Below are 10,844 nucleotides of genomic sequence, written 5' to 3' on the forward strand. Positions count from 1 at the left end.
CGTTTGTGTCTTTTCTTCTCTCTTCTCACCTCTCCTATCTCGTCGTGTCTGTGTAGCACTCCACTCTAGGAGGTGCACTTGCACGTGCTCTTCGATTCTCTTCCCTTCTCTGTCTCTCTTAGATCATGCACTGTTGTCTCTTGCACGTATTTATTTATAAATTTCTAAAATGCTCAAAGTGATATATTGTCCGCCCAGACGTACAGTGACCATAGCTCATAAAGAGCACCTTAATGAAATATTAATAAATGTGATATCCTTTCACATAGTCTATTGACCGCTTACGCTTTTGCCGTCTGTTAGCTGCAATAAATAAATATATTTCCATTTCCATTACATCTCTCACCGGTAGAAAAGCAATTGTCCTCAATTGCTAAGGTAAAATCTACAAACCATACTTGTGAAAAATAATGATTTAAATCATGTATCAAAAATAAAACTCATAAATTTACACAAATGAATTTGCTTATGCCTATCGCATCCACATACTGCGTATTCTAGTGTCACATTATGGGAATTCTGGTGATAAGGGAAAAGAGAAGATGGTTGCCATTATTGTAAAGATAATGATCTCTTGATCAAGCAGTGCCCAAAATTGAAGGCAAAAGAGGCTAAGAAGAAAGAGGCTGGATCAACTGCAGAGTCCAATACAAGTTGCAGCTATTGTAGAGTCTTCTGTGAAAGGAGATTGTGGGTATTGATGTAGATGCAGAGTGGGCTTTTAGTGCAGAGTGTACTTATGATCGTGCTATCCATGATGCATGCATGTCAATTATTGCAGATTCACATGTGTGGTATTTTGGTGCTACAAAACACATTACCTCACATCATGATTTGTTTACCTCTCTTGAGTCTGTCCCTCATGGGAATGCTACTACTTGTGCCAACAATGCCTCTTATCCGGTTCAGGGAGTTGGAAAGATTGTGGTTACTGCTGCAAATGGCAATTCTTTCACACTTGTTGATGCATTGTATATACCTGGGATCAAGATAAATTCTTTGTCTGTATCTGCACTTGCTAGACTTGGTCTTATAGTCAAATTTGTGGATGACAGATTTTCACAGTACATGATCTTAGTTTTGGTGATGAAATTGTTGCATCTAGCATTTTATGTTGTGGGCTATATAAGCTCACTTTGTATGACAAGTGTGGGTAGAATTCAACAAATGCTGTTGTGGATTCAAAGGTTGTTTCAGATGCAAAACTTTGCCATGCATGTTTTGGGCATCTAAATTTTGCTAGTTTGCTGCGTTTGCAAAAATTTGATATGGTTGCTTCTTTGCTGCCTCTTGAAGCACCTGCCAAACATGTTTGTGAAGGTTGTATTATTTTGAGTAAGATGCATCATTCAAAGTTTCCAAAGGATGGTTCAATTAGGGCCACATGTAGGTTGCAGCTTGTGCATAGTGATGTTTGTGGGCCCATGCCAACTCCGTCCTTGGGAAATTACTTGTAATTTCGTGACTTTCATTGATGATTACTCTAGGAATGCATGAGTATATTTGCTTAAAGTTAAGTCCGAAGTGTTTATATGCTATAAAAAATTCCTAGCTATGGTTGAAAATGTCCCAAAATGTACTATGGGCACCCTCCGTTCAAATCGAGGGGGGGAGTATATGTCTCAAGAATTTAATGCATTTCTGGCTAGTTGTGGGATAAAACACCAGTGTACAGTGCCATATACACCTCAACAAAATAGTGTTGCTGAGAGGAAAAATAGGTCACTTCGAAAATGGCATGATGTATGGTCAAAAGTCAAGCTTTGTAGCATTTATTTGGCTTAAGGCCATCATGTGTGCCACTTATGTACTTAACATGTGTCCTACAAAAGATTTGGAGTCTATGGGTCCCATATGAAGCATGGCATGATAGAAAGCCTTATATTGAGCACATGCGTGTTTTTGGTTGTTTGGCATATGCTTTTGTGCCACAAATGTAACACAAAAAATTGGATGATAAGGCGGTTAAATGCCTTTTTGTTGGCTATAGTGTTGAAAGCAAAGGTTACATGTTGTACCATCCCCAAACAAAGCGTATCTTGGTTTCACGAGATGTTGTGTTGTGGGAAGATTCTGTTTAGACTTTGCTGTCATGTACTAGAGACAGTAATGTAAGCTCACAGGACATTAAAGAAAGTTTGTTGCCTCTTTTTAGTGGTGGAAGTTTGAATGTAAATTCAAATGAGGGAAATGTACTAGAGGCTAGAGGTATTCCAAAATGGCTGGTGCATACTTTACGTGACAGTGAAATGGATGCATCTTTGTCTAATCGTACTCATTCACGTCCTTACCATGCATCTTATGCATCAAATTTTATGCTTTGGCTGTGTCTAGCTTATGTGATGTTGAGGAAACTCTGTCTTTTGATGAAGCACAAAATTCTTGGTGGATGGTTGCCATGCAATTTGAATATGATGCACTTATAGGACTTTATGTGATTTTCCTCTTGGCAAAAAGGCCATTGGTACAAAGTGGGTTTACAAGTTGAAATGAAAGCTGGATGGTGAGATTGATCGCTATAAGGCTCGACTTGTTGCAAAAGGCTATGCACATCAGAAAGGCATAGATTATGGAGAAACTTTTTCTCCCACTTGTCTTATGACTAATATGTGTTTTCTATGTGCATTGGTAGCTCAGTTTGCTTGACATAAAATTGACCTATTACCAATGTACAAGGAAGGTTGCCTCATCTTAGCCTAAAGCTAGTTGACAACTTATGATTGTTGATTTTAATTGTTATCTTCGTTGGCTAGCATCTTAAGTACAAGTGGGTTAGTATTGGTCATGGTAAGCTTGGGAGCTCTCACGAGATTGGAAATTTTTACAAATAAATATAATGCTACTTGGGCATGCTTAAATACCAATTGAACATTACAATAGCAATTGTAAGGGAATACCATTGTTTGATATAGTTCAATATCGTGCTATGTGGTTGAGGCCAATCCTCAAGAGGTTTATGATTGAGTAGCTTGTGGCGAAGGAGTATCCGAGGTCATGGAAAGATGAGGGCTTTCACAACCATGTGATTGGCTGTCTTCCGTGAAAGACCTCTCGCACCGTGATTTAATAATTTAGAGATATATAGGACCATTGGTAGCAAGGGTATCCTTGTGCATCATACATGTATTCTTGGATCTTCATCAACATCTTTTGTGTGAGAACATGTAAATGAAAATGATGAAGTATTCAAGAGACTCAGTGCCATTCTCTTTGAAGAGTTCGACCAAGCACTCACTTTTTGTATGTATGTGTATGTTTGCATGCATTGATCATTGTACCAGAACTTGTCGTATGTGGATGATCATTACAATGAGTAAGAGAGAAAAACAATTGTTTGTGGGTGGGTAATTGGACAAGTCCCATAAAGGTTATAGAAGTAGGAGACAGTGGAGGCTACAGGGGAGTCCCAAGGGGGTTGTCAAGTGAATGTGCATGTGTGTAAGAGAGAAAAGGGGCATGTGCAAGAAACACAATAAATTGGCCAAACTTGCCCACGTGCTGCTATAGTTGGCTTAAAGGATCTCCACTTGATACCATCCATGATGGTGACTTGGGGTGCACTTGATCCCATGCAATCCAAGCATACCTTTCAGCACTACTGCTAGCTCAACACAGTACATTGCTCTAATATATGTTCTACAACCCACCTTGCTCGATCCATTAGCACTAGTTGTTGTCCTTGAAAGCAATATCACAACACACTGTCAATATTCACATGCAATGATGACAATGACAGCTTACTACACCTTGCCTAATCACAAGGTCCTTCTATTTTGGAACTAGACTTTGATTTGGTTTGGCTCGATTTTAGAAAGGATGGGACGCTCGCGGAGGAGTTGCAGACGATGAAAAGAGATGGGATTTGGGCACTTTGATAAAGGAGTTCCAGGGCTTGTACCTGCTACTACGTTACCGCACATACTTGAAAGTTTTTACACATTTTGCATCCTTCATCTTGGACATCACCACGAGAGAATGGAAGGGGAGCTCATGTATAATGCCCCATCGTTTGTTGAATGTGCTTTAGTGTCAAATTCAAAAAAGAGGCCACAAATGAGCTAGATGTGGTTCAAGTGCACTCTAGAAAGCAAGATTCACTTCTTTATCGCCTATGTACAATTACTGGAACAATCATTGCTAAGGATTGAACACAGCTTGTGAATAGGGATGCAATTTGACAATAGAGGGCCTTCTAACCTTGGAGGACCTTATTAGCAAGAGGCGACTCTGGTAGGATATGGGCATGCACTCTTAGCCTAGAAAAAGAGAGGGATTCATTAGGGAACATTTGGATTCTCAAAGGGGCCCTATTAGGAGGTTTGACTTTGCCTCTCTTGTCCAAAGTGGGCAACCCAATGAAGTACAAAAACACTTTGTCAAAACTCTATCAACCAACATATCATTGGAAAGGTCTTAGAAAGTAGGTTCTAAATCCCCAAACTCCGACAAATTTGGAGTTGATTTGTAGAAGGTATGGCCTCCCCACTGAAGCTGAAATGTGGGGATAGATTCCATTTATTAGAGGGAGTTGTCACATAAAAAAATGGAATCTTCTAGAATATAAGGAATCTGATGGCATGCTATATATCAATGGATAGATCTCAATCAGTACATTCTAAATCCAAAAGGTCCAACAAGTTTTGATTTCATTTGTAAAAAGCTTACCGTGTGCCCATTTTGGACAAGAGAGAGAAAGTCAAAGTCCTTATAGGGCCCCTTTGAGAGTCCAAATTTTCCATAATGCATTTTTTGAGAGTAGTTTGTGAACACTTCGGGAATTGTGAGCAGGAAACGTGGCAGGTCATCCACCTTGGCAACCCCCTTTTGCGTTAGCCAACATGGAGGGAGCAAAGTTTGAAATTTATCACTAGCCAGATCAGAAGCTTGCCACGAAGAACGATGAGCGAGTCCAAGCTGATCATGGTATGGGGGAAATCGAGCAAGAACTTGCCAAAGCTTTAGGACACACAGAGAGAGTTGGCTCGCTGGTTTCTTGAGTTTCGAAGAGAGTGTGTTTGTTTGTTTATGTGTGTGTGTGTGTGTGTGTGTGTGTTGTTAGGAAATGACAAGCTACACACAGGTGGGAATCGTCAGCCCGTAGACAAAGAGAGAGAGAGAGAGAGAGAGAGAGAGAGAGAGAGAGAGAGAGAGAGAGAGAGAGAGAGAGAGAGAGAGAGAGAGAGAGAGAGCTATCTATGATATGTAAAGTAGGGTGGGGGTTGTTTAGCCACTGCATGGCAGTGTGGCAGGAAAAATTGTAGTCCAAAAGGAGGGGGTTATGGGTAGTTGGAGTGTGTACGTAGTGGATAATGCTCGGGTGATAGGCATGTAGGTCACGAAACAAGTGAGAGCCTTAAAAGTTGGTGTGATTTGGAGGCTCCAACTCTGCATGGAGGGCTACGCAGCCTAATAGGAGGAAGAGATTGATGCATGGTGATGACAACTACAAGTCGAGAAGGGCAAAGCAAACGGGGGGAGAGGGAGAGAGAATTGGCTGGTGTAACGAGCAAGAGAGTGCTACACTTACACTGGCGAGTGGCAGGGGTGGTAAGGGGTTGGCATTGCTGCATGTTGCCAATAGCCAACGACACCAAGAGCTACCTAATCTAAAGCTACATCCCCCATAGCGCATCCTAAGACCTTCGCCTTGCCCATATGCCTACCCTCTGAGAACTCAGAGCCGTGGTTTGTTGCAGTAAAACCTATTTTTTTGTTTAATAAAATTTTGGAGCACTATTTGGGGTTGCTTCTCACTATCAGAACCCACGAGGATATCCTAAGACATCTTCTTCTACTTTTTGCTCTTTCCTTCATATGCATATTCAACTCTTACTTCCACATTGTCATATCTAATCATACCCAAATTGCATCATCAAGTTGATAGATTAACTCTATCTATTGGGTTTCAATTTTTGTACGGAATTGCTCCCTATGATAAGAGGAAAGAACCACAAAAGAAAATCCTATTTCTCCCTCTTTTTTTTGTGTGTGTATTATAGAACTCATGCGTACTTCTACCGCTATCATTATTTATGTTATGATGTTGATAATTGTGATCGGTTCCTATTCAAATTGCTTTCTGACTATTTACTTCTCTGTTTGAATAAAAACGTTGGTACCCTAACCGTAAGTATATCAACAAAGAGAGATGATACCATGCTAAAGAAACACAAAAAGAAATTAACGCATAAGAGGGAAATGAATTAGCTCTTGTCCTTGAAGCTCTCAATAGATTTACTTGCATTCATAGCAACATAGCCATGGCTCTGATACCATTACAACACACAGTAACGTAGAGGCCTTGCAAAATACATAAAATCTACATACTATAGGCAATAAATCAACAAATTGACATACCTGATGAACCGCGTTGTCGTGCTGTGGCACGTACATAGTAGGAACGCATGCTACAAGAGTTATCTTGTAACTTTTTCGATACATAGTTATATTTTCTATAATGTACATATGCATATTTAAGTATAATAATATGCTTTCTATCTCATCCTATTATTTATCTCAAGGGTAACCTATTCTTACTTTACCATCAGAAAATACTATGGAAAAAGCGTCAATAGCTCCGCCTCTTTAACTTAGGGCAAAAAGCATTGATTCTTTATTTCTACTATCTCATTGTCATCTCACACCCTAGCTAGATCCTATATCTAGGGTAAACTCCAATATATATATATATTTATATATTCTATGTATTTTTTTATATATTTTATATATTTCTTTTTAAATAGCTACTAGGAGGGAATCAAATCCTAGTGGGACACTAAGTGGCATGATTTCAAAGATACACTTATTTTAATGCATTATTGCAAGCATGATTACAAAACTTTATCAAGGAGCAATGTCATGCTTTCATATGGCATGAGGTGTCCTTTGGAATCAAATGAAAGTCTAAGCTAAGGGGACCACAGGAAGAATTTTGCTGCCAGAAATGGACCCTATTTTGATGATTTTTTTACACAAGGTTCCAATCCAAATTGTAGAACGATTTTAAAATGAAAATCGTAGCTAATGAGCTTAATTTTCTGTCCATATTTTTACTTTTTTATTTGGAGCCACGGTTGAGGAGATATGATCAAAATAATGGACCCCAGCCTGCCCACATCATGCAGGGACAACTCATTTCCAACTTTTCCAATTTCTGTTCACACTGGCTCTTCTCTTCTTGTGTAAACCCTTGGGGGTTCTCTTCACCTATAAAAGGGGACCTCTTCTTCCTTGAAAAGAACTCAAGCATTCAAGCCATTGATGAGAGGAATTCATGAGGGAGTGAGTAGTAATGCCAAATTGTACTTAGCCATTAACATAAGCCTAAGCCTACACTTTCTCCTAGAGGAAGACTAGCCATTCTTGCATGCTATCCATGGAAGATCAACTCTAATTAAATAAGGTCTTGGACTTGGCGTATCAATCAAAGTGGAGTTCTCCCCTCTTCTTCTCTCTCCATCAATAATGGTGCCGAAGGGTTTGTCAAGTAAGATGTGTTCTACATTGATGTTTTCTTGATTTCTTGTTGTTTTATTTTTCATCTCTAATCCAACATATATATATATCTAATCTCATCTCCTTAACCAAACTATCTCTCTCACTCTTAGTAATTCATCCTCTCTACAAATTTTAGGTTCTCTTTGCTACAGGTACATCTCTCCCCGCAGTATCCTTATTGCCTACGGACAAGAATAGGGCTTGGGAGGGAAACTTCTCATCTCTTCACTTGTCTCATATCTACATTTCTCACATACTATCCTAGATGAATAACCCACATGATGATCATTTCTATCGCTTTCACTCTGTACGATCTATTAGAATTAACGTATGGATTAGCCGTAAAATACACTTTCAACAACGTATAGTGTTTCTCTTTGGCCCAAAAAGGCTCAATGAAATACTTCTATCACCGGATCCCATCATACTACCTCTCATAGACTATAAATTTTCTTTTGATGTAAGCGTAGTTATCTTGCTATGAACCAAAAGGATTTGTATACGCAATTAATCCCAATCACTAGACAAAATATATATATTATGGTAAGCAAAAAACTACAATTCCAAAGAACAATTCGTAGCCTATTTGGTCAGCCAAGATTGAATGCCATTAACTCATCTATTAACCCTTTCATACTACCCATGATACGATATGACCATAGCCTTGATGTTTTCATCTTTGTGTTGTTTTGACATTCTCTTTTGTGTTCTTTCTTTGTGTGTGTGAGTGCAAGAGAGAAAGAGTGAAACTTCTTTGATTGCACTTCCGTCCAAACCCTAGTGTTCATGGCATCTATGGTTTAACTCCTTCATATAGTTTTTTGGAGTTCTCTCACAAACTCTCACAGCCATAAGCCCTGTGCTTTCCCGGCAAGACCGCAAATTTCTCGACAACGTATACACCAATTGACAACATTACATGATCTAAGAGAGAGACAAAGAAGGGAAGACAATCAAAGAGCACGTGCCAGTGCACCTCCTAGAGCAGAGTGCAACACAGGCACGATGAGAGAGGAGAGGTGAGAAGAGATAAGAAAAGACACAAAGACTGGATGCAATCTCACTATGTGCAAGAGTGAGCATTTTTCTCTTGTATGTATTTATTTATAGATGTCTTGAATGCTCAAAATGATTACAGATTGTCCACTCGGACGTACAATGACCATAGCTCATTATGACCATATCTATGGTCATAAAGTGCACTTTATGACCATAGCTCATAAAGTGCACTTTAACACTAGAATGGTAACCTAACCAGACATAAAAGTGTCCTTTCAGGGTTTTAGGAAAAAATTATAAAACCATAGTAGATCCACTCATTTTGAAAAATCCTTTCATGAGCTTATAGTTCAATAACTACTACATATGGAAAAAATGAGAAACTTGTAATTTTTCTTATCCCTTGGTCACTACAAGCCTCCAAAGTTGATGGACCAGTGCATTTTGCCCAAAACAGCAATTTCTTACGGTTGATTGCATATAAATAAGAGTGGGGATTTTTGTAGGACATAAGATAAAATGCCCCGTTAACTTCAATGGGTTGGTGACCAAACCATATGGTTGCTTTTACCTCTCTAATTTTTTTTTTGGCAAAAAAATAGGTACAAAAAAGTTGCATTTTTGCCATTCTGCGGACCTATCATCAAAGTTTCTATAGTCACACTCAATACATATACTATATACATGTTTTCTTAGTTCCCTTTGGGCCTTTGGATTCAAAAGGATCCATGGAGCATGTCAAAAGGATAATGGGTCTGTTACAATTGGAACTTTGGGGGCAATGATAAAGTGCTAAATACAGCAAACATGAAAAAACTGGGTTTAGCATTATGACCTCTAGAAACCCATAGAAACTACTCAATATCTAGCCAAGTTTGTAGTCTATGATTAGATATGGTTACTACCTACAAAATACACACAATTGGCCTAAGAAACTACCAATATTGAGAAAGTTATACTTGCTACTCTAAAATGTATCGTATTCTTCAGCAATCAAAAACCTCCACCATCATCATATACTATGCTATATAGCATATTAGGTCCCCCAAAACTCAAGAAAGATTAGCTTTATGTTATACATTACACTTACACAATCAAAATTGAATTTGGATATTAAGAAAGCAGCCAAAAAAATCATAAAAGTGCTAATTTGCCCAAAAAACAGGATTATGCAATTCTTGTAAATTGGTCATAACTTTCAATTTTAACACTTAGCTCCCCCTACAAGCATCAAAACATGTTGAGAACTATAAAGGCCTAACCTCTAGCCATCTAAACCTCACAAACATGAAGTTGAGAGTGGTAAGTTGCCAAAAATTAAAAAAAAGCCAAAAACAGGACCCGTTTTTTCACACAGTTTAGGTTCAATAATGTTGTGCAAGAGTAAGGTTAATGGTGAGATCGATACTCCAAAAAAAATGCTAAGTTTTTTTCAGCTCATAAAGCAACTTTGTGGATATATAGCACCTAGAAATTCATTTTCATACTCTTCAAATAATTCAAGCAAAATGGGCACTTAACAGGACACAAAAGTGTCCAAGGACATAAAAGTGTCCTGTTACCATTCTAGTGTTAATAAACTATTTCTACATGTGATATGATTTTGCATAGTCCATTGACCACTTATGATTTTTCCACATGTCATCTGCAATAGGTATATTTCCATTTCCATTACAGGAATCACAGATGCCACTTATATGCTCTCTCTCTCTCTCTCTCTCTCTCACACACACACACACACACACACACACACACACACACACACACACACACACACACACGCACACGCACATGCACACGCGCACACACACACACACATGCACACGCACACGCACGCACACACACACACACACACACACACACACACACACACACACACACAAAAAAACGAGCTATGCATTGTGTTTAAGAGACCTCTCGTGATGTAGGAAACATACACTACATGAGTACAGTGTGAGTGCTAGTTAGATATACATCACGGTGGCATGCAAGTAGAGTGTAAGATAAACCCCCAAGGAGGTGCATAGTGCCACGTGATGTGTCTCTGATCCAAAAAAAGAAGAAGAAGATTATGACCATAGCCAAAGAAAATAGTGTATATGTCGCTACCTTGGAGGAGTATACTTATGCATCCCACTTGCTACAAAGAGTATTCATCAATTTTGACCAGATAATAGTCAAGGTAGTAGATGTCGAGGAAGGCTATGGTCTCAATATATGAGCACGCCAAGCCTTCCACATAATCTATAAGAAGGTGGCACCCAATCCACAACCTCTGCACCTCGAGAGATTATAGAAACACATGCCTAAGTGTTGGGGTTCAGCCCAACTTGCACATACTCAATGTG

Source organism: Adiantum capillus-veneris, chromosome 12, assembly GCF_014529385.1.
Source record: "Adiantum capillus-veneris isolate H3 chromosome 12, ASM1452938v2, whole genome shotgun sequence".
NCBI classification, from domain to species: Eukaryota; Viridiplantae; Streptophyta; class Polypodiopsida; order Polypodiales; family Pteridaceae; genus Adiantum; species Adiantum capillus-veneris.